Here is a 22,899-nt window from a genome sequence, read left to right as displayed (position 1 = left end):
TCGTGATAACTGATATAAGTAGGCATTAAAGGCTTAATCAAGCCTGAATGTTCATTGGAAGGACTGATGCTGAAGCTGAAACTCCAGTACTTTGGCCACCTGATATGAAGAACTGACTCATTGGAAAAGACCCTGATGCCAGAGGAGAAAGGGACAACAGAGGATGAGATGGTTGGATGGCATCACTGCCTCAATGGACATGAGCTTGAGTAAGCTCTGGGAGTTGGTGACGGACAGGGAAGCCTGGTGTGCTGCAGTCCATGGGGTCGCAAAGAGTCAGACACGACTGAGCGACTGAACTGAAAGACTTAATGAGATTAATATTAGGTTCAAAACATACAGTGTTGGGAAAACTCTGAGTTTTGGAGGTATGAAGGGTGAGTGTCTATGCCTTGCTTTTGACCCCTGATGAGGAAAGTAAGGAGAACTGGAGAGGTGTGGCCTTGGACCGAGTGTGTGAGGCTCTCTCTAGACTCCAGTTCTGGAAGCTAGAGCTTGCAGGAGCACCATCATATAGAGCTAGTGCTCCAGGGCAGAGCCTGTGGAAAGCCTCACTCTGGTTGCTAAAAGGAGAAAGGGGACTATTCTGTGCCCACCATGTGCTAGGCACTGTGCTTCTTGAGTATGTTATCAATTTTAATCAATATGGCATCTGTGCTGAGTAAGAATTATTTTTATTGAGCCCATTTTGTAGACGTGAGGATGGATCTTTGATCTCCTTAGGTGTCTTTAACAGCTTGCTTTGTAGCATCACAAGCAGCCACTACACGAAGGAACACAATTCCTGATTTGTAAGTGTGTAGTAACTTTAGACGGAGAAGGCAATGGCACCCCACTCCAGTACTCTTGCCTGGAAAATCCCATGGACGGAGGAGCCTGGTCGGCTGCAGTCCATGGGGTCCCTCAGAGTCAGACACGACTGAACGACTTCACTTTCACTTTTCACTTTCATGCACTGGAGAAGGGAATGGCAACCCACTCCAGTGTTCTTGCCTGGAGAATCCCAGGGACGGGGGAGCCTGGTGGGCTGCCGTCTCTGAGGTCACACAGAGTCAGACACGACTGAAGCAACTTAGCAGTAACTTTAGAACACTGGGATATGCAGGGACAAGGAAGGTGTTCACTTTACCTTCCATCAGCTCCTACAGGACAAGTGCTTTAAGGAGAGAAACATGTCTTTGGTAATGAAGGTATGAAGACGACAGTTCTGAGTGCCTGATCCAACAGGCCTGGGGCCAAGCGGTGCACTAGGTGAGACCCCAAAATGAGAGTGCCTGTGGAGGATAAGCCAAGGAGCCTCTGCAGACCATCATGTGAGTGCTCCAGACAGACAAGCTGTGCTCCAGAGAGACAACATGAAAAAATCCTCCTCCAGCACGACCTGGTCTTAAATTGGCTATTTCCTGCAAACATACATTCAGGAATTTTCCTGTAGGAGCTGTTATCTTCAAGTGCATCAAGACATGAAAATTCAGCAGCAAGAAAAATTTATACACTCCTTTAAATATCTTCCATAGACAGCACAGGGGAATGATTTAAGGGAGAGAGAATAACAGAGCACATTGATCATTTTAAAGGTTTGTTTCACAGTTTTCTGAACTTCTGTCACTGGGGACATAACCCATTATACCATAACATTTGGGGGGAAGTCCTCAACAGGGTATCCACTTGGAAACCCAATGAATTACCAGTACATTTTGCAAATGGGAGCTCAAAATTATACATGTGCATGCACACACACATATGTAATACATAGGCAATCTGGGTAAGACATGATTTTTTAAATTTTTACAATTTTATTTCCAATACTGGATTTATAGGCACTCTCATGAGATATATTTTCCTTCTGAAGGTAACAACAATAATTTTAGCCTATATGTCATGCTAAGTAGCTTCAGTCATGTCTGACTCTGTGCAGCCCATGGACTGTAGCCCACCAGGCTCCTCTGTCCATGGGATTCTCCAGGCAAGAAGAATGGAGTAGATTGCCCTTCCCTTCTCCAGGGATCTTACTGACCCAGGGATCCAACGGGCATCTCGTAACCTGCATTGGCAGGCAGGTTCTTTACCACTAGCGCCACCTGGAAAGCCCCTTAGCCTATATGAAGTGAAGTAAAGTGAAAGTCACTCAGTCCTGTCTGACTCTCTGCAACCCATGGACTATACAGTCCGTGTAATTCTCCAGGCTGAATACTGGAGTGGGTAGCCTTTCCCTTCTCCAGGGGATCTTCCCAACCCAAGGATCGAACCCAGGTCTCCCACATAGCGGGTTGGAGGACAGGATTCTTTACCAGCTGAGCCACAAGGGAAGCCCTTAGCCTACATAATTAACTTAAATAATTTGTTAATGCAGAAGGATCCATGAAATGAAATGAAATGAGTATGCTCCCCGACTTTCATGTTGCCTGACTAATTTTCAGGAGCACGTATGGTTGCAAATTGCAAAATCTTTAACGGAAACAAGACCCAGGGAGGTTTACAGGACCAGTGCAGCAGGTGAGGTTCTATGGTACACGGGAATCGTATCTTAAATTCTAGAGTACCCAAAATGGAGAGAAAGGCAAGTGACAGGCCAAGGATTGATTGTATTTTCTTCCCTCCACAGTTATCAGGCGTAGTGGCGCAGACCAGCAAAACGCTCACATTACCGTACTGCTAAGGGTGAACAGCCTCCTGTGCCCATCACCCTCTCTGGGCCACAGGCTGCCTCAGGTACCAGAGACCTTTTTCCCCCTCATGTAGTATTTATATTTATATCCACACATCCGTCCATTCAATCATCCAGGCACATTTACACTAATAGAACACACTGGCAGATAGACTCTGTGTGTGTGTGTGTGTGTGTGTGACTTCCACTCACAGAAGCCTACACAAGCTCTGTGCTTTGTCTCCTTTCGGGTCACCCTTCCCCCGAGCAGTGATCACCGGGAAGGCACCTGCCTCTGCAGCCGATTCCCACCCTGCTTTAGTTCAGTATGAGCCCAGAGCTGGTTGGGTTGGGAATAGGGGAAGCCCCCCTTCCCGCAGCGTCTAGCGGGCAGCATCGGAGATGGGGGGGAAGAAGGGGCGGCGGCCGGAGGTCCAAGGGAAGCAACGCCCTCCTTTGCGCTGCATTGGTGGCCGCTCCAGCCCTGGGTGTGGCCTTGTCGAGGCAGGTTTCTCCGGAGCTGCTGAACCCCGCCACTTTGAAAAGGGGGGGGGACTCTTGCTGGCGTCCCCAGCACTTCAAGGGGCGAAATGTTACTGAAAATACTAACAAAATTCCCTTGGCTGTTAAAACAATTAAAAAAAAATTATTAGGTAACTTCCCCCACCAAAGGCCATTTCAGATGTCTGCCTGTGAGTCCGGCTGTCTGGCCCTACCTGGCATTGGGGTGACCCTAGGCAACTGGCAAAGTTTCCCCCCCACCCCACCCCACCCCCGTCTGCTCCTGCTGCGCCCAAGATTCGCCTCCACTTGTATGTCAGCGTGGGGAAGGGGAAGGTGGGGGGACCTAGCCCGGCCTGGTGGCTCCCGGGGAAGCCGAGTCAAAGTTAAACAGGTCAGGCCCCAGAAACAGGAGGTGCGCCTTTCCCCACTAGGCACCCGCGGGCTCCCACACTCGGGATTCCCTGTGGTCCCACCGGACAGACTCCGGGCGCCGCCCCCAAGTGCCCGACGCACAGTCACACCCAGTGACTAATTAAAGAATGGGTCCCTTTTCACCCTCCTACTGCGAACTCGGAGCCCTGACTTCTCCAAAAGTACCTGCGACCTGGGGGTGACCCTACCCGCCCCATCCCGCGCCGCCGCCGCAGCGCCCAAGACGCCGACTTCCCGGAGCGCGCTGGCCCGCCCCGCAGCGAGTCGTGCGCGGCTGCCGCCTCCCCCGCGCGCCGTGACTCCCTCCTCGCGCGCTGCTCGTACTCTCGCCACGCCGCCGCCCGGCACTGCAGCACCGGGGGGCGGAGGCGAGGAGGCGGAGGCGGAGGAGGAGGACCGCAGCGTGCGAGCCCCGAGCCGCTCACCCGCCCCGCCTCTCGCGGCTGACCCGCTCCGAGGAGTCGCCACTCCGCGCGCTGCGGGAGAGCGCGGCAGACGGAGGCGCCCCGGAGGAGCGAGGCTGAAGGCTGAAGGCTTGACTCTGTCCTAGGAAGTGGATGTCCGGCGGCTGGCGCGGTGAGTAGGAGACCCTGGCAGCGGTGACGGATTTTCCCGCCGCTACTTCTTGTCCCTCCGGGACCAGCAGGCCGGGCGCTGCAGCCTGGGGAACTTTTCGTGGCCTCTTAGAAAAAGCAACTTTGCCCCACCCGCCCACGGGGAGGTGGTTGCAGGTGCGAGGTGCTGCTCGGCCGGCCGGATGCCTTTGCAGGAGCAGGACCGAGGAAGTAGGGGTAAAGAAGATAGAGTGACCCCCGGTTGCCTGGGCTTGGTCTGGGGGAAGCGGGCGCGCTTTATCCCGGATTCTCGACGGAGGTAGGTGGGCAGCTGCGGCGGTTGCGGGGGCCGCGCCAGCGTTCTGCAGGGACCTCTACTATCCTTCGCTTTTGTGATTCGATGGGCAGGAAGAGGCTGATTTAAAACGAGCAGCTCCGAAGCCCTGGCCGGGTGTCCGACTGCGCCTCGCCGGTACCCCTGTACCGCAACCCAGCCTTGGGCTCAACTTTTTAGCCGGGAATCCCTTTGCAGACGGGCGAGCGGCGGGAGATCAGAGGCAGCCGCAGTGGGCGCTGCGGAAGCCTAAAAGAAACACCTGAGATGTAAGGACTGTTCCCCGCTCCCCAGATCTTCGAAGCCCCCGTCTAGTCTAGTGTCCGCACGAGAACTAGCGAGGGCTGGAGAGCCCGGAACCCCGCGGGGCTGTGTGTGTCTGCGCTTAACCACACTGTGCCTTCATTTAGTAAAAACCTACTGAGCGCCTACTGTGTGCCAGGCGCGGCGAGAGAGCTCCACTGGTGTGAAGCTCCGCGGGGAGAGCGGCCGTCACCTTTAAATAAACTACCGAAATGATTTCAGGTGCTGAGAAGGGCGGTGGAGGCGATTCCTCCACCTCAGTGACCCTTTCTCTTGGCGGGCTCTTCCTCCCCCCCCCCCCCCCCCCCCCCCCCGCTTCTGGGTTCTAGAACTGGGAAGACTTTCCTCCAGCGTGCCGAGGGGACAGCCTGGGGCTGGTCCCACCAGGACTACGAAATACGGTGATGAACTTGGCTGGGGGCAGCGGGCACCCTGCCGCAGATGCTCAACCCAGAGCCTTCGTGTGGGCGTGCGGGGACCCGCGGCGCCCTGCGCGCTGGGACGGAGAGGGAGGGGCTGAGTCACACGGGCTGGAGGTGCCGCCGGGACGGCCCGAGCCGGGGTGGGGGAGTCGGGGCGGCGGAGCGGGGGAGGTGGAGGGTGATGGAGGGCGCTCGCGTCACTGGCTGCGTGTGTTAGTGATGCAAATGCGGGCCCGCGAGCGGGGGCGAGGGCGGGGGATGCGGGAGGCGGCGGAGTCTCCGTCTGGGAGCGCGCGTGTGTGCGTCAAAGGCTCTCGGAGGATGGATGTCCTGCGGCGGCCCCGGCGCGGGGCGCGGCGACTAGGGGAGGCGCGGGCGGAGGCGGGGACAGGCGGACTGCGGCGGGGGCGGGCGGCTAGGGAAGCCCCGCAGGACCCCGGCCGCGGGCCGGCCGGCGCCTCCGCAGTGCACCGCAGTGCCGCCGAGGCGCCGCAGCGGCCGGAAGCTCCCCGGGGACCGAGAAGATGGAGCGTCTTTTAAGGCGCTGCGACAGGGATTCCCTGATGGTCTCCTCCGACTCTGGGCCTCCTGCCTTCATTCTTAACCGACTGACAGGGCGAGAAGGAAAGTTGCTTCAGTTCCATTGCTATCCTTAATCGTGGGGGAGAATTGGGTATTAATCCGGCATCCGCTCATTTTCAGTGGTCAGTTCCGAAAGGCCTCGTGCTCACGGCCAGTTTTCCTGTGAAAGCTTTGATGTTGAGGTTCTTCGGATTCTGTAGCGCTGATCCATTTCTTCACCGTTCTTCAGGAGTTTTGTTAGGAGGCCTGGCCTCTAAGTGGAGCTTGAGAAAGGCTTGCAAAACAGTGTGCCCGCATTCTTCCTAAAAATGTGTTGAAAACCGTATTCCAAGTGCATTCTCTGGTAGAGAATAAAAAGGCCAATCCACATTTCATTCTATGTATTAACAACAGCAACAAAAAAAGGACCCCACTTTCTGGAAACCTAATGGCAAAGATTTTTCTACCGGCTTTCCTGGATGAGCCCACATCGGCAGGATGTGTGGCAAAATGAATGAAGGGAGTGATGGAGCTGAGGGGTTAATGGGAGAAAGGAGGGAACATAGTTACTAAAGAGAAGAGAGTTAAAGGTCCTAGTCTCATTTTCCCCAAGTATTGTGTTATGCCACCACCTTATGTTATGGGCAAGTGACTTACCCTTTTGGGTTCATACTCCGTGTTTGAGAAATGTGAAAAATAGCTGAGACTAGCTCTTATTAAAAAGTTGTTTTGAGGACAAAAGAGAGCGTCTCAGAGTTCTGGACGTACATATTCTGTATGAATGGAAAATATTATAAAACAAAATCCTTTTAAGGAAAGAGAAAACATATTTTTTAAAAAAGTCTGGCGACTTCCTCCGGCACTGTTCCTTTAATGAAATTTGGCCTTCAGTGTCAGCAAATGCAGACAATAGACTTTTCTAGCAGTCTAATATAAAATCAAATGCCATTAGCTGCTGGCTGTCTGGAGGAGGGGGGCAGGGGAGGGAAAGCTCTGGATTGCATCTGAGTGTTTTGATGATGTAGTGGAGAAATTAAATTTATTTTTCATGACCCAATGACATTTGAAAGTAGCATTGGGTCTGAGCAGCACACTAGCCTAGGAGCTTTTAGGTAAAAATCCTACTCATTATTGATACTGTCATATTCTGTAAGTGTGGAAGGTCCCTCAGAAAACAGAATGTAGTTTCCACAGGCAATTCCAGGCAATTACTGCAGAAGACATCAAAATGTGCAGTATATTACCTGACCACAAGTACCAGAAAATCCATTTCCTGTAATTAGGGATATTAGCTCTTATTCTGAGGTAGACTTTTTGATGACATGTTTCATGAATAAAAGTATCTGATGTGTCAGAATGCCTTCCGAATCAGGTCACTATGTTGTTATTCATGTTACTCATGCATGATGGTAGATTCCGGTGAAGAGTAAAAGTTAAAATGTCCTTTTAATTCTATGCAGCTGTATCAGGAGAAAATCTATGATTCATCACTGCTTCTCCGTTCCATGTTGCTGAGGTTTCTGTCTGAACCATGGTTTATGACATGGATACCATTATTCATTTAACACAAACTCATCATTTCGGTGAAGTCTGTTTGTAAACCTAGGAGAGGCAGCCCCCCTCCATCAACTTCATGCAGCTTTGGTACAACGTTGCAAAATTAATTTGAGTTTTACTTTTTAAATTCCATCTCTATTGAGTAGCCAGTGTAAAATGTTGCAGTGGATAAAATTGGAAGCTTCTTTTTTTTTTTTTTTTGACATAGCTGAAATAACAAGGGAGGATGAAGTTACTGTTTTAATTCTTGCTGGAATGAGGGTATAAAGATACTATATAGTTTATCTGAAACACCCCTTATAATTAGGAAAGGTCCATAGTCATTGTATATCAAGTGGTTTCCCTGGAAAGAAGTGAACAAAATGAGATGAACTAAGAGGGCTGGATTGGATGGTTTGGTCCTTTCTGGTTCTAATGTTCTTTCCCTCTGTAAAATATAAGAAATATATAATACATAATATTTTATATTTGAACTTTTCTTATAAATAGAATATAAGAGATTTTTTTTTTAATTAACTCATTGCAATTTTACATGGGACCATGGGCTGTGTATTTGTAATTAGTCTGTTAGATTTTGTATTATGCCATGAGGGGTATGAGTTAAAGCATTTTAAAAAGACCAGAGTTGAAAAATAATAATCTCAGTTTAATGTAAAGTGAATATTGAGTTCGATTTAATATGGCAACACTTTAAATGATTTCTCTTGACCACCTAAAGCGCACCATGCCTGCTGTATCTTTTCCTGTGGACAGTAGGTGATACAAATGATTTAGACCAGACACTGTAAACTGTACTGATGGGTTTCAGTCTTCGCATAGCACTCAGATCCTCTTATAATTTAAGAGCACAATGAGATTTATGACGAGTTAGAGTGCTTTCTCCTGTCATTTACCATTCTTTGAAAACCCTGTGAACTAGAAATCCTAGAAGAGTCTAATAGATCAGAATTCTCGAATAGTCATGTGCTCCCCCAGGTCGCTTGTCCAAGTGGAGATCTCTGAGCCCCATCCCAGGCGTCCCAAATGCGTGGTTCCCTGTGTGGCCCAGAGTGTGCAGCTCCCAGGCTCTGCCCCGTGGGTTGGATGCTGTCGTCCGGGGACCACAGTTGCAGGAACACTTGAACTAGTACTTGGCCATGCAGCAGGGACCCAGAACGCGTGGCTCTCTAAGCTGTGTTGTTCTCTTTGGAACTGATGGAATGTCTGCTTGAAACTCTCAGAGGGATCGCATTCTGGCTTGGCAAGGCAGGTTTCAAGATGGCTGGCTTCTTTGGTAAGAGGCAGAGGCAGAGTGAAGTCTGTGTTTGGGAAGGACTCTGTGGAGACAGACGGGCGTAGGCAGAGGGAGCGTGACATAGACGGGTCTGTCTACTGGCATAAAGACTGAAAACCTTGGCCTTCAAAGTCTGCAAGGCTCTGGGTGGTCTGGCCCCAGCTCACTTCTGTAACCTCGGGTTACCTAACCCCCGAACCTCTCCCATCCTAGCAGCCTTCAAACATCAGTCTTCTCCTGCCATGGCAACCCTATCACTTGCTCCAGCCTGCCTTCCTCACATTAATGCCTGGTGTTATTTAGGTTTCAGTCCAGTCTTCCCTTTCTGGAGAAGCCTCCTAAACCTCTTTTGTGAGGTTAAAATGCCCTCCCCCATCACAATGTACTTTTCCTTCTCCATAAGATTGTCAGAGAAAAAGAGCATGCTCAGTTAAATTTCAATTAATTTTTAACATAAATGTCTCAAATATTGCATGAGACATATTAAAGCATTATTTATTATTTATATGAAATTTCAATTTATCTAGGCATTCTGTGTTTTTATTTGCTAAATCTGGCAACTCTGTTTATAAAGTTCATTAATTTTACATTTCCTTTTTTTAAAAAATGAGATTCTTTCATGAATAGCTCTCTCTCCTAAGTTGTTAAACTCCAAGAAGCCATGGACAGGACTGGGGAGAGGTGGTTGTTTTGTCTTCCTGTTTTCTCCCTAGAAGGAGCTCAGTAAACATTATCAGATGAATTAATGAGCTGTTTGAGAAAAATGGTGTAACCATAGACAAGTTTCTTAACCTCTCAGAGCCTTAATTTCTTGAGCTGTGAAAAGATGATTTTTATATCTACTTTTTAGGGTTGTGTGTGGAGGTTAAATAGGAAAAATATACATAAAGCTCCTACCTTGTAGGCAGTATACAGTAAAAGGTACCTTTTCTCTTCTCCCAATGTTTGTCTTATAAAATGAAAGGGTTCCTTTTTAATATATGAAATCCTACTTCCTTTTATTGCAATGCAATCCTGAATGTTTCTGGACTATTGACCAAATGCAGGGTGCTCTGGAGACTCACCTATGCGGTTATAGCAGGGCACCCATCTGGTGAGCAGTGACTCCTGAGGCTGGTTCATGGGCCTGTGGTGTATGTAGTCACAACAGGGTCTCACACTTGTGCGTGTGTGTGCGTGTGTGTGTGTGTGCGCGCGCTCAAGCATGTCCAACTCTTTTGTGACCCCATCTACTGTAGCCTGCCAGGCTCCTCCATCCATGGGATTTTCCAGGCAAGAATACTGGAGGGGGTTACCATTTCCTTCTCCAGGGGATCTTCCCAACCCAGGGATCGAACCCACGTCTCCTACGTCTCCTACATCGGCAAGCGAATTCTTTACCGCTAGAGCCACCTGGTGGGCTGCCGTCTATGGGGTTGCACAGAGTCAGACACGACTGAAGTGACTTAGCAGTAGTAGCAGCAGAGCCACCTGGGAAGTCCTAGGAAGGGTCTTTTGTTTGATTTATGCTCTGCCCTCACCTTTTGAAATTCCTTGAACAAAGCATCCCCCGTTTTCCCTTCACATTGGACCTTGCCGTTATGTTGTGTGTCCTGGTAACCCACGCACGTTTGTATATAACATGGACATCGGGAGTATTATATTTTGTCTTCATAATGACCCTAGGACCTTGCATTACTCAGAGAACTTGTGATTTTCCTATAGCTTATAACTGACTGAACCAAATTCAGTGTTCTTCGCACTACTCCCTGACTGTCTTCACCTGGCCATGACCAGAAGGTGTAACCATATCTTTGACTAAGCACTGGGAGCTTTGGAAGAACTAGTCTTAGGCCTCCTATCCTTCAGTCACCTTCTCTTCCCCTAGCTGCTCTTGCAATTGCTGAACCAGGGTCTCAAAATTCCAGGTCTGCCTTTCAGGAAAACCAGGACTGCCAGCAGCTGTTTTAGGCGGGTATCTCCTCCACTATTCAGGTTTTAAAATCTGCAGGTTCACCCAAGATAAATAGTCATCTTGGAGGGTTGCAGTTTTTCTAAGAGAAGTATCTGAGATGTTGTTCTTTGCTCTCAATTACCCAGATGAGTCACACAGCACTGGGGCCTCTGCGGCAAGGAACAGCCACGCATTTTGGCAGTAGGTAGAGAAGGTGACCCACTTTGTCACGTCAAGCTCTGACTAGTGGATCCGCCGGAGGAGGGATAGGCTACCCACTCCAGTATTCTTGGGCTTCCCTTGTGGCTCACCTGGTAAGGAATCTGCCTGCAAGGTGAGAGAGCCTGGTCTGATCCCTGGGTTGGGAAGGTACCCTGGAGAAGGGAAAGGCTACCCACTCCAGTATTCTGGCCTGGAGAATTCCATGGATTGTATAGTCCATGGGGTCACAAAGAGTCAGACACCAACTGAGTGACTTTCAGTTTCACAGCCTGATTTAAGATGTACTCATCATAATATTACTTTTTTTTTTAGTAGTTCTAAGCATACCATTTTTTTCTTTATGCCACTTTTTCTGCTCATGTGTGTTTGTATTTAAGAAGTGACTGTCCAGTGATTCCTTGGAGCCATTCTCAAATTTGCCCTCATATTCTTGTTTTCAACACGTGACAGCATTGCCCCAGTTTACACCCATTAAATACAGTCTGAGCTGCATTGAACACACAAGTATTTTAAGTATAAATATTATTATTTTTTGAAGTATCCAACTAAATCTGCGGCCTGGGTTTCCTGTTGGCCACGTCAGTGTGAGGGTAGAATTATAGACCCACAATAACATCTACAGCCATTTCTCCCGTCCTGTTCCTCCCCCAGCTGTGGATTCCCAGCCTTCTGTTTCTTTGCGTCCTCAGGGACACTCCTGCGGTCCTCATCCCTAGTGCCCTGCAGCAACATCACTGCAGCGTTGCCAAAGCCACCTCCCTGTGCCCAGGATGCCCTGGCTCCGGCATCCCAGCATCCGCTGGTTCCGCCAGGTACTCTCGCTGTCCCTGGGGAGTTTAGAGAGTGTGCGAAAGCACGTGGCTGGCGAGCGGACACTTCCAGTGACACCGTGTCCTGTGTTCACATTCTCTTGTCCCCTGCTGATGACAGCCCATTGTCCTAGATTATAAACAGTGGATCTGAAATTGCCTTTTGCTTGGGATGAGTCCTTTCCTGGGAGACATTTTAGTCCTTCCCTTTCAGACATACTTCATGGTATCAGAATGTTCAGATAAATCTCCTCATTTTTGTAAGGCTGTTTATGGCATCATTACTTGCAAGAGTGAAAAGCTGTAAACAACTTAAATGCGCATCAGAGGATGATCATGTCAATTATGGTGCATTTAAATAGTGAAATACTATACTGCTCGTGAAACAACTGAGGTGAACGGATGCTACTGAGACTATTTTTGAGATTATGTTTTAGTTAAAAATATAGCAGTTTATTAATATTAGCCAGAATATGCAGCATGTCACTATTAAAAAATTGCGGTATGTTAAAAAGTCTGGAAGGATAAAGAGATCAAACTGTTATCTTTGGGGAAAAAGATGGAGAGGATCTGACACTTTTACTTGATATATTTCTCAATCATTTTGAGTTTTCAGCAATAGGCACGTATTACCTTTTGTAATTAAGGCATCAGTAAAGGTGGTAAAGGTTAATTTCAAGATGTCCCTGTGATGCTATTTCTCATCTAAATAAAGATAAATATGTCCCGATGTTTAAGTGGTAGGAAGCCATGCTGGTTTTTCCTGTGAATGTCTTTCCAGTTCATAATACCAGTAAGATAATCAAAGTTTTGAGAACATAAGTTAGTTTGGTACTGTATAAAGCAATTTTCATTTTGAGTGAACAAAGGCGCAAACCTATCAATGTTCGATACAGTAGCCTGTGAGAAGGACTCCGGGTTGCTGACCTAGGTAGTTAAAGCTGAGGCCCTCCCCCCTCCCTCCACCCTTGTTATCAGTAACTCTTGTGTGTCCAGCAGCTGCCATAAGCTAGATTAACTGGCTGCACATTTTACTTTGAGGAACATTATTCTTTCTACTGTTGTTGTTCAGTCGCTCAGTCATGTCTGACTCTTTGTGATCCCACAGACAGCAGCACGCCAGGCTTCTCTGCCCTTCACCATCTCCCAGGGTTTGTTGAAACTCATTTCCATGGAATTGGTGATGCCATCCAACCACCTTATCCTCTGTCATCCCCTTCTCCTCCTGCCCTCAGTCTTTCCCAGCATCAGGGTCTTTTCCAATGAGTCAGCTCTTCGCATCAGGTGGCCAAAGTATCAGAGCTTCAGCATCAGGCCTTCCAATGAACGTTCAGGGTTGATTTCCTTAAGGATGGACTGGCTTGATCTTCATTCTCTACTGTGACTGTGTATTTGATGGGCCTGGACGTCAGCACTTTTTTTATCTTCTCTTCTCGTGGACCTGGCATGCCCTCCCTCCCACCATCTTGCCTCCCCCCACTCTGAACATCCACACATTGGTTCATGGCAAAGGCTCCTACCTGTCCTCCAAGCCTCAGCCTAAAAATCACGTGTCATGACCCTCCACAGCAGAATTAGGGCCCCTTTCTCTGCCTCTCCCAGTCCCCTTGCAGCCATACAACGTGAGTGCTTCTCATCCTGTGTCACTGTGGCCCCTCCACTGGAGCTGAGTCCCTTAACTCAGGAGTTCCTAGACTCTGAGTCCCTTGAACTTCAAGGCAAGAGCCCAAAACTTTGGGATCTTTGTAACTCCTGGCACTGGACACATAGGGGCTAAAAATATTTTAAATTATTAAAAAATCTTTTTTTAATTGAAGTATAATACACAGAAAAGTGTGCTTTTTAGAAGGATATGGCTGAATTGATTTTTATAAACTGAGCACATGTTTTTAAACAACACCCAGATCATGGAAGAGATTGTACCCCAAAAGATCCTTGGATGTCCATTTTAGCCATAACCCACTTCTGCTGTTCTGATTTCAGTCCTTTGAAGGTGCTTAACATAGCTCTCCCTTAAGTGTTAGTTGCTCAGTCATATCTGACTCTTTGTGACCCATGGACTGTAGCCCACCAGGCTCCTCTGTCCATGGGATTCTCCAGGCAAGAATACTGGAGTGGGTTGCCATTCCCTTCCCCAGGGATCAAACCCAGGTCTCCCTCATTGCAGGCAGATTCTTTACTGCCTGAGTCACCAGGGAAGCCCCAACTCTCCCTAACCTGCCCAGACACCTTGTTTTTTCATGCCGACCATCAGAGAAAGTGCTTGACAGAGCCTTTCAACTGCCGAAGTACCTTAGAACGTCACGGCTGTGCCAGAATGCTGACTCTCGACTCCCGGACGTCCAGTCTGCAGTGTGCTGGAGTCAGAGAAGGCTTGCTCCACACTGCTGGCCGCAGGCAGCTCTGCCCGAGGTCTGCGTCCCCCACGTAGATGGTAGAGAGTTTCTGCCATTTGACAGCTACTCATACCGGCTTCTGTAAGCTTCCTTCTGTTTCTGACTTGCTGAAATTGAACGTGTATGGAACTTCATCTTCTGCTTTTAAGCCTCTGATTAATTACAAAATTATTTCTTTTTAATAGATAAAGGCTCTAGAATCTTAGAATTTCTATTTCTTCTTGTGTCAGTTTTGGTAAGCAGCCTTAAAAAAAAATTGTCAATTTTAGCCAGATTGTCAAATTTATTGCATAGTTACGTACAATTTTACCATCACTGCTTTGTTTTTATTTTGGAACCCTGTGATTCTTGTATCTAATTGTATTTTCTTCATTCCCTTGGCTAGTATAGGCTTAGTCAGTTTTTTTGTAAAGATTCTAGAAACTTTACAGAGTCATGCAGTGTTATCTGAAGATCTTAAAAAATATATATGAATTATTTAAAATGAGTCCTTAGCCCATTTGAACCTGTCATCATTGCCTGTGATTATATACAATTTTTAAAGCTCACTATTTCTTTTATTTATCATTGAATAACAGCCCTAAAAATTCAGAAAGTTAGTAAGTAGATAGAATCATAGATACATTTAATTAATTTTTAAAATGTGTAAATGATAGGTTTATAGAAGATAACAAGTTCTCTGAAGGCAAAAATGTTGACAAAAATGAAATACTTATGGGCTTTCTGTGGGCCTACTGATTATTTAATGATATCTGTGTTTGTAATCTGAAAGGATAAAGGAACCCCTTAACTTGAGTTTTGAGGACAGGGGTTTTATTTGCGACAGCCATGGGCCTTATTCGGTCCTCATCATGTCTCTGCCTGCTTTACGTGAATTTGTCAGATTGTGGCAGACTTGCCTATTCTGTCCTTCAGGGTGGTTGCAGGGGAGAGAGCTCATGAGACTGGCATCGGTGTGGTTTATTGCAGGGCTCTCCCCATACCCAATGGCTCCTACAGCCAGTGACCAGCATTGTGTTTACATAGCACCAGTTAGCTTCCGCCGGTTCCCTGGGTTCCACCCAGTCTTCCTCCCACATTCTGTCCAACATCACAAATTTCTTATTGACGTTTCTATTTCTGTTTTAACCTTCTTTGCCTCCCCTGTGCTAGGTGGGCAAGTATGTGCCAGACATTTATTACTAAGTCACGCTGCCTTACCAGCCACTCTAAAAGTTAGTAACTGAAAGTAATAATCATTTCTTTTCACCCATGCATCTGTAGATTGACTGAGCGCTGGCTGATCTAGGTTGACCTTTGTTGGGTTTTCTTGAAGTTGCAGGTTAGGTTCAGGCTTTTAATCCTCCTTAGAATAATTGGCTCTCAGTTTGTATTTCTGCATGGAGACGGCTGAAATACAAGAAAGGTAAGTGGGAACATGTGATGCCTCTTAAGGCTCGGCTCAGAACTGGTAGCTTGTCCCTTCAGTCCGCATTCTGCTGACCAAAGACAGGATGACAGGAGAGTTCCATGTAACAAAGCATTGCCTCACATGCTGTACAACTTTCCGGTACTGTCATCGATACCTACTTAGGTGAAAATTTTGTTTCTTGTAATTTAAGCCTGCTGTGTGGGCTTAGTTGCTCAGTCGTGTCTGACTCTTGTGACCCCATAGGTTGTAACCCACCAGGCTCCTCTGTCCATGGGATTACTCCAGGCAACAATACTGGAGTGGATTGCCATTTCCTTCTCCAGGGCATCTTCCCCACCCAGGAATCAAACCCAGGTCTTCTGCATTGCAGGTGGATTCTTTACCGACTGAGCTACAAGGGAAGCCCCAATTTAAGCCTAGACCTTTTTTGTTGTTGTTGTATATATAAACACAAGTATTTTATATGGTTTTTACATAGAGTATATTTTCCAGGAGTGAAATTACTTGTAAATCAAGGGAAGATTCTATGTTGTTTTATTTAAAATTTTACCAAGAGTTGTTCATCATTTCCAAAGGTCCCATCACCAGTACTAACAAAATACTAGTTGTGATATTTACGTTGCTAATGGATGGTGGTTTAGTCACTGAGTCGTGTCCAACTCTTGCGACCCCATGGACTGTAGCCCTCCAGGCTCCTCTGTCCATGGGATTTCCCAGGCAAAAATACCGGAGTGAGTTGCCATTTCCTTCTCCAGGGGATCTTCCCGACCCAGGGATCAAACCCGCAACTTCCTGTGTCTCCTGCATGGCAGGCAGGTTCTTTACCGCTGAGCCACCAGGGAAGCCCAGGTTGCTAATAAGCTCACCTCTATTTGTCTATGTTGGTATTGTTTGCATTCATGGTGACCACATTTAGAAGCAAGCATCCCTTGTCTTCATTTTGTATTCTAGAGCTGCTACACTGGGACATTTACATATTTTAAGGCATAATTTATTATTTCTTTGAATTTTACTTATTACTGTTAGGATATTATATAGATATTTAAATTTATGTGTGCAGACAGGTTATTTCATCTGTGAAAAATATTTAATAAGGCATTGCAAAATATGTAATTAGTAGGCACGGTTGGACTGCTCTAGATCCTCTGTGTTTTAGCATGGTGTGTCCTAAGATTTATATTCGGGGGTGGGGAGGGGCAAGCTGCAACACGGGGCGGCCTCTTCCGTCGTAGCCTGTACCTGAGGGGAGTGTGCTCGCCCCCTGACAGCTGTCACATTTCTCTCTCTAACAGTGCTTGTGAAGGAGGTGGGGTGTGAGCTGGACCTGCCTAGAAAAATGGTGTGTTTGTAGAGCACATACAAGCCTGTATCATAGTTCCATTTCTGAGGCTTACCCTAAATTCAAGCAGGCCACGGCTTTGGCTGTGAAGGCACTGGGTTTCTGCCATGCCACTCTAATCTTGATTAGTGATGGGTAAGACCAGGGGAGGCATGGAGGAGAGAAGGAGATGTGTTCTAAGATGGTTGTTCCAACAACCATGAGAGAGTCCCAGCAGGAATCTGGTGGTTTCTTTCTAAACCTGTTTTTAAAACGTATTATTTTCTGAGGCCACTGCCAGACACTGTGAGTGCCCTGCCAGAGTCTTCTGTGTATGAGAGGGGGAGCCCTCTGAATTGCTTCCAGAAGAGACTGACAAAAGAGGGAGTGAAAGCTTGGTGACCTATTTTGGTCCATATTTCAAAGATAAGACTATTTTCCTACCAACTGAAATTGGTGTAAGAGTAATTCAGAAGGAAGAAATCAGAGGACATTGAAAAAGTGACCTGGGACTGGATGATACATGCTTCTCTGTGTGCTTTTTAATCTAGAGTTTGCATATTGATAAGGGCATCACACTCTTTATCTGTGGTGAGCATGGGACTTGTTGGGGCAGAGCTCCCCTCATTTATTGATAAATACATTACAGCTAATTGTTGTCCCAAACATTCATTACCATGAACCTGAGTATGTAATGATCATGTCTGCCTTTTGGGATACAGATGTGTGTGCACAAGAAGGTTTGATTACTTTCAAAGGCAGTAAATAAATAAAAAAAAATCCAACTCTGTAAAGATTAACATCCACTTCCTAGCAAATCTAAGGAGAAAACCAATAATTAACATAATTGAATGTGAGACTCAGGAACACAGGTCATCTTATGCCTGAAGCTTTATTTAACATCAGGAGGGTGATGTGATTCTTCTTAAGGGCTGATAGTGATGAATCAGTCCTACTGGCCATGGAAAATTTGGAGGCATTTGAGCCCCACCCAGATTGCTCACTGATGGGGCCTGAGCCAAGACTAAAAGGTTTTGTGATGAATCAGTTTTGTGGTGAATAGCTGATTCACTTACTCCCACTTCTTGGCATTATACATTCCCTTCTTATTGCTGTGTTACAGAGTGCTCTGTTGATGACTGCATCAGGCGTTTGGTGTAGCATCGTATTCCATTGAGTGAAGCTCCTAAATAAGATGGAAAAGAATGGTTCATGTTAGATAGCGTTGCTGCTGCTGCTGCTAAGTCACTTCAGTCATGTCCGACTCTGTGCGACCCCATAGATGGCAGCCCACCAGGCTCCCCCGTGCCTGGGATTCTCCAGGCAAGAACACTGGAGTGGGTTGCCATTTCCTTCTCCAGTGCATGAAAGTGAAACGTGAAAGTGAAGTTGCTCAGTTGTGTCCGACCCTCAGTGACCCCATGGACTGCAGCCCACCAGGCTCCTCCGTCCATGGGATTTTCCAGGCAAGAGTACTAGAGTGGGGTGCCATTTTTTTCCCACTTAGTAGATGGTTTTGAAATTGGGTACTGTGAAATTTTAAAAGTCAGATGATGACCTGTCTTTGTCTCAGATTAGAGTGTAATAAAGTGTGGGTCTGAGATCTTGGGGCTCCCAGAGGTACTTTTGAAGTTACTTCTGCACCTCCTGCTGGCCGCATTAGCTGGCATGTGTATGTCTCATGGAGGAGTGTGTGTGTGTGTGTGTGTGTGTCTCTCATTTCCTCTTGCCCATGGTAATGGTTGTGACATCTTCACTCAGACCATGACAGTGTTAATTACGTGCCTTCTCAGGGTCCTCTGATCACATTCTGCTTTTCTGCCTGGAGGGGTTTCCTCCTTCCCTTGAAGGCTAACTAGCCGCTGGTTTGCAGTCTGGCTGACATATGACAGCAAAATAAATGCTCTTTCATAATGGTTTTCACCATCTCCTGGTGACTGGCAGCACTGAGAATCAGGATGTCCAGCTTCTCAGCGTGACAGCTGTCTCACCAGCCATTGTGCTCGTCCATAGCCTGGAGGCCATTTGGGTGTATATTCAAGAGAGTTCAGCTTACCTTCCTAAGAGAGAGAAGGATTTATGATAATCTTTCTGATTGTATGAGATTTTCCCTCTTTTCAGTGAAAGCTGAGTCTTTCATTCAAAATTTCAAACTTAATTCTAAGAACCAGGGTATATTTGTATTTTCTCCTTAGCTCAATAGATTTCTCATATCTCAGAAGAGGTAAAATTTGGAGTTGGTGATCAGATATGAATCCTGCCTCAGTCAAACTTTTAAAATGTGCTGAAAGTCTCAAGATGTGTAGCTCTTTCAGCAGATTGACCATAATATTTTATTGGAAACTGCTTACTGGATATTTATAAGGTCAGTCAACTATAAAGTCAGCAAATGTTTTTAACTTTGTTAAATATTAAGATAATAAGAAAAAAAGATGCTTTAGATAAATCATGGCATTTATTATTTAGTCCTGATTGTAGAAAAGCTGCCTCAACTGGATGTCAAGCTTGGATATTTATTTATTTCTCCATTGGCTAAAAAACTATAGACGTGCTGAATGAAATAAATGCAGATTCACAGTATGTAATGAGACTAGCATCAAAACTAATTTAATCCAATTTAGACCCAGTTATTGCCCTTCATGTGTACTCTTCCTGATGAGATTATAGAAGGCCCTGGAGTTTTTTCTGGAGGTAAGAAAACAGATAAGTTATTTAATAACAGTCTTCATGTATTTCAAAGGTTAAATCACAAAACAAGGTGCCTACATTTTCTTTTATTAACAGGAAACAGGAGAAAATAGACTTAAGTAGAAAACTGAATGAAATGGAAATTTCAGTTCAATTCCAGTCAACAAATCGATGTCTCCTTTGAGCAAGGGTTATGCTGTGCTCATTGGGAAAAATGAGATGTGCGTCAAACATACAGACCTGGGAGGGTGGCTCTGACAAGTTACACGGGCATCCTGCACAATGCAGAATGGGAGTGCAGTGAGAGCAGTTCCAAAGCCCACGATGCTTGAAAGGCAGCAGAAAGACGTTTGCTTAAGGCAGCGTTTCTCAGTCTCAGCACTAGTGATGTTTGGACTAGATGGTTCTTCTCTTTAGAGAGCTGCGCTGTGCACTGCAAGGTGGTAATAGCATCCTGGCTTCTACCCACCAGAAGCCAGTGTGTGTTTTCCCCTCCAGTTGTCACAAGCAGAAACACATCCACACTTTGTGAGACATTTCAGGGTAGGAGTGGTGGGCATTCAGAGTCATCCTAGCTGAGAACTGGGGACTTCAGGAATAAAGGAAAACTTCAGAAGCAACGGTTTTTGAGATGAAATTGAAGGGCAGGCGGGATTGTATCAGGCGGGGAGAGAGGGAGGCATGGTATTGGAGGCAGAGGTGACGCATGCTGGGGGCAGGTGGGGAGGGGCAGGTGGTTCTCTGGGTCTGGGAGAGAGGCTTGTGAGGACCAGAACCTCAGCAGTGGCAGGAGACCGAACTGCAAGGGTTGGTAGGACTCCTGAAGTCAGAGGCAGAAGTTTGGGCTCTGTTTGAGGGGGGAATTAGGTTTGTTAGAACTGTGCATTCAGCAAGGTAAATCTGAAATCAGGTGTGCAAGTGGCTTAGGGTAGGGAGAACCTTGAAGTAGAGATGCCACTTAGGAGTGGCCAGTTTCAGTTACTTCCTCTAGATGGGGCCCCGTTCTCCCCTCACTCTATGAAGGAGTTAGCCTGCAGATATTTATTGCACCTGGACCAAGGGCTGGGCCCTGCTCCGGCTGCTGAGGGTGGAACAGAGAACAAACACAGACGATAAAGTCCTGATCTTGTGGAACTTACATTCTAGTGGGGGAGAAGACAAACAGTAAACAAAAATGAAATTGTTAAAATAATCTTAAAAAAACAAAGTCAAAGTCATTCAGTCATGTCTGATTCTTTGCGACCCCATGGACTATACAGTCCATGGAATTCTCTAGGCAAGAATACTAGAGTGGGTAACCTTTCCCATCTCCAGGGGAATCTTCCCAACTCAGTATCGAACCCAGGTCTCCCGTATTGCAGGCTGAGCCTTAAGTTGCTTAAACTCTATGGAGACAAACAGTTCAATGTGATCATCAGTGATCGGAGAGTCTGCTAATATTAGTGATTAAAAACTCATTATTACAGTGAACTAAGATATGCTAACGATTTGGTTGCAAAGAAATTGCATTTACATCAACATTTATTGGAAATCTCACCCCTTAAAAATAGAGGTAAAATAGAATGTATTTCTTCCCTGTTGACATCTGAAAATATCTGTTAAGAAGAATATTTTTTTGTAAATTTACTCCTTGGAAGAGGATTTTACTTGCATGGCCACGGGAACAATGGATAGATTACAAGGGAAGAAGGAAAAAGAAGGGTAACGAACCTTTGCTGGGTTCCTAGCACATGCCAGCCATGCTGCTAGGCATTCGTTATTTAGTTTTCATCATGCCTAAGTCCTGGGCACCATCATCTCTCACTTGGAATGATACAGCAGCTTGCTAATAGGCCCTTACCATTTGCCGAGTTCCCAGCTCACGCCAGCCGGACATTTGTTATTTTGTCTTTTATCAAAATCTGAATCCTGACCTCCATCATCTCTCACTTAGAATAGTGTAATAGCTTCCTAACAGGCCCCTTGGTCTTGTCCCTTTTCAGTTCTTTATTCTACCGGATTTTGTTGTCAAGCACAAAAAGACCATGTTCAGTTCATATTAAAAGTCTCCAGTGGCTCCTCACGGCCTTGAGTTCTATCAGCAATTCCTTCCTAGGGCCGCAGTGAACTGCCTGAGGTCCTGGTGGCCCCATGCCCTCCCCCTGCCTCCTCTGAGCCTTTTACACTGACTGTCACCCTTTACTTCACCACTGACCTAGCTAACTCCCATGAATCCTTTAGGACTCCCTGGAGGTGTTAATAGATTTCTTAGGGAGGTTTTAACCTGATCTTCCCAGGTCCAATTTGGACACCCTTCCAACATACCACGGAACCACCTTCTCCTTATCCAGTGACAGCATTTGCTATGGTTTTGTGAGTGCTCATTTCCTTGTCTTACATCTTGAAGGTTCATCCTTGTGGACCTAGAGATGACCCAGGGCCTAGCATGATCAAGGAATATTTGTGGATGAATCAGTAGAGGGTAATGCATTTTAGAAATGAAAAGGCTGAAGCTCAGAGACCATATGCTACTTGCTCAAGGTCATGGAACTGTAAGTAGTGAATTTAAACCTGTGGGGCTTCAGAATCCAGGTTCTCTCCATATACCAAGGAGTCTGTGTATTCTGTGGAGTTCTGTAAGAGCATTATAGAGACTCTTTGGCTTAGATGGTTCTCTTGTAGCCTTCCTGAGAGGTGTTCAATAAATGTTTATTATTAATCAATGGGAAACAAGATCTTGACTTTAGCAGTCTCTTTCATCAGTGTACTTCTATTGGATCAGGAAGATCCCCTAGAAGAGGCAGATCACTCCAGTATTCTTGCCTGGAAAATTCCATGGAAAGAGGAGCCTGGCAGGCTGCAGTCCACAGGGTTGCCAAGAGTTGGACACGACTGAGCGACTGAGCACATGCTTATCACCAGCCCAGGAAGGCCAAGGCTTGAGTCATCTGTGTCCACAGCTAATGAAGGCTTAGCATTTGGAAGAGGTGGATTTTGCTTTTCATCTGTTTGACTTGTTAATATTTGCACAAGTGGTTTTTGTCATAGCACCTGGTATGCGTCACTCCCCGCCCCCTCCAATTCTGTTATAACGTCAGTCTGCCAAACTGTGTGGGGAAACTGTGGAGTGTGTAGTAATGTATAATTGAGAACACTGAAATATGTTGTTTAATGGATTTCTAAAATTACATCGCCTTTGATTCAGTATTGACCATTTTTTTAGCCCTCATGCCTATTTGTAGTCATGGAAATGCAGAGTAGAGAGGAATTTCGCTTTATCATTTACCTGTGTCTAAGCTCATTCAAGATGAATCTCAAATGCAGGTGGAAGCAGTCAGAAACAAAGGCACCATACGGTATGATTATATTTATGTGACATTCTGGAAATGGCAAACAATGGCTGTCAGGGGCTGAAATTAGGAGAAAGGTTGACTACAGATGGTCTTGGAAATTCGGAGGGTGGTAGAACCTGTTCCAGCTCTTGATTGTGATGTGTGGTATATTTGTCAAAACATCTAAAAGGGTGATCAGCCGGGCAGAATTGACGTTCCCAGAG

The 22,899-nt window shown here is 46.3% G+C and overlaps 1 protein-coding gene across 5 annotated transcripts in view; it reads left to right on the top strand.

Annotated features, from left to right (window-relative positions):
* Positions 1 to 3,976: 3,976 nt before the first annotated feature.
* SV2C (synaptic vesicle glycoprotein 2C) overlaps positions 3,977 to 22,899 on the top strand; it is a 224,218-nt gene continuing 205,295 nt past the window's right edge. For 2 of the 5 annotated variants that reach the window (XM_044925472.2, XM_044925471.2), the window contains exon 1: positions 3,977 to 4,159. The gene's annotated coding sequence lies outside the window, so the exon portion shown is untranslated. The other 3 variants (XM_006051065.4, XM_044925469.2, XM_044925470.2) reach the window with 3 other exon arrangements.

The sequence above is a fragment of the Bubalus bubalis genome, chromosome 11, assembly GCF_019923935.1.
Source record: "Bubalus bubalis isolate 160015118507 breed Murrah chromosome 11, NDDB_SH_1, whole genome shotgun sequence".
NCBI lineage: Eukaryota > Metazoa > Chordata > Mammalia > Artiodactyla > Bovidae > Bubalus > Bubalus bubalis.
Note: the sequence above shows the minus strand (reverse complement) of the source record. Positions and strands in the feature narration are given on the sequence as shown.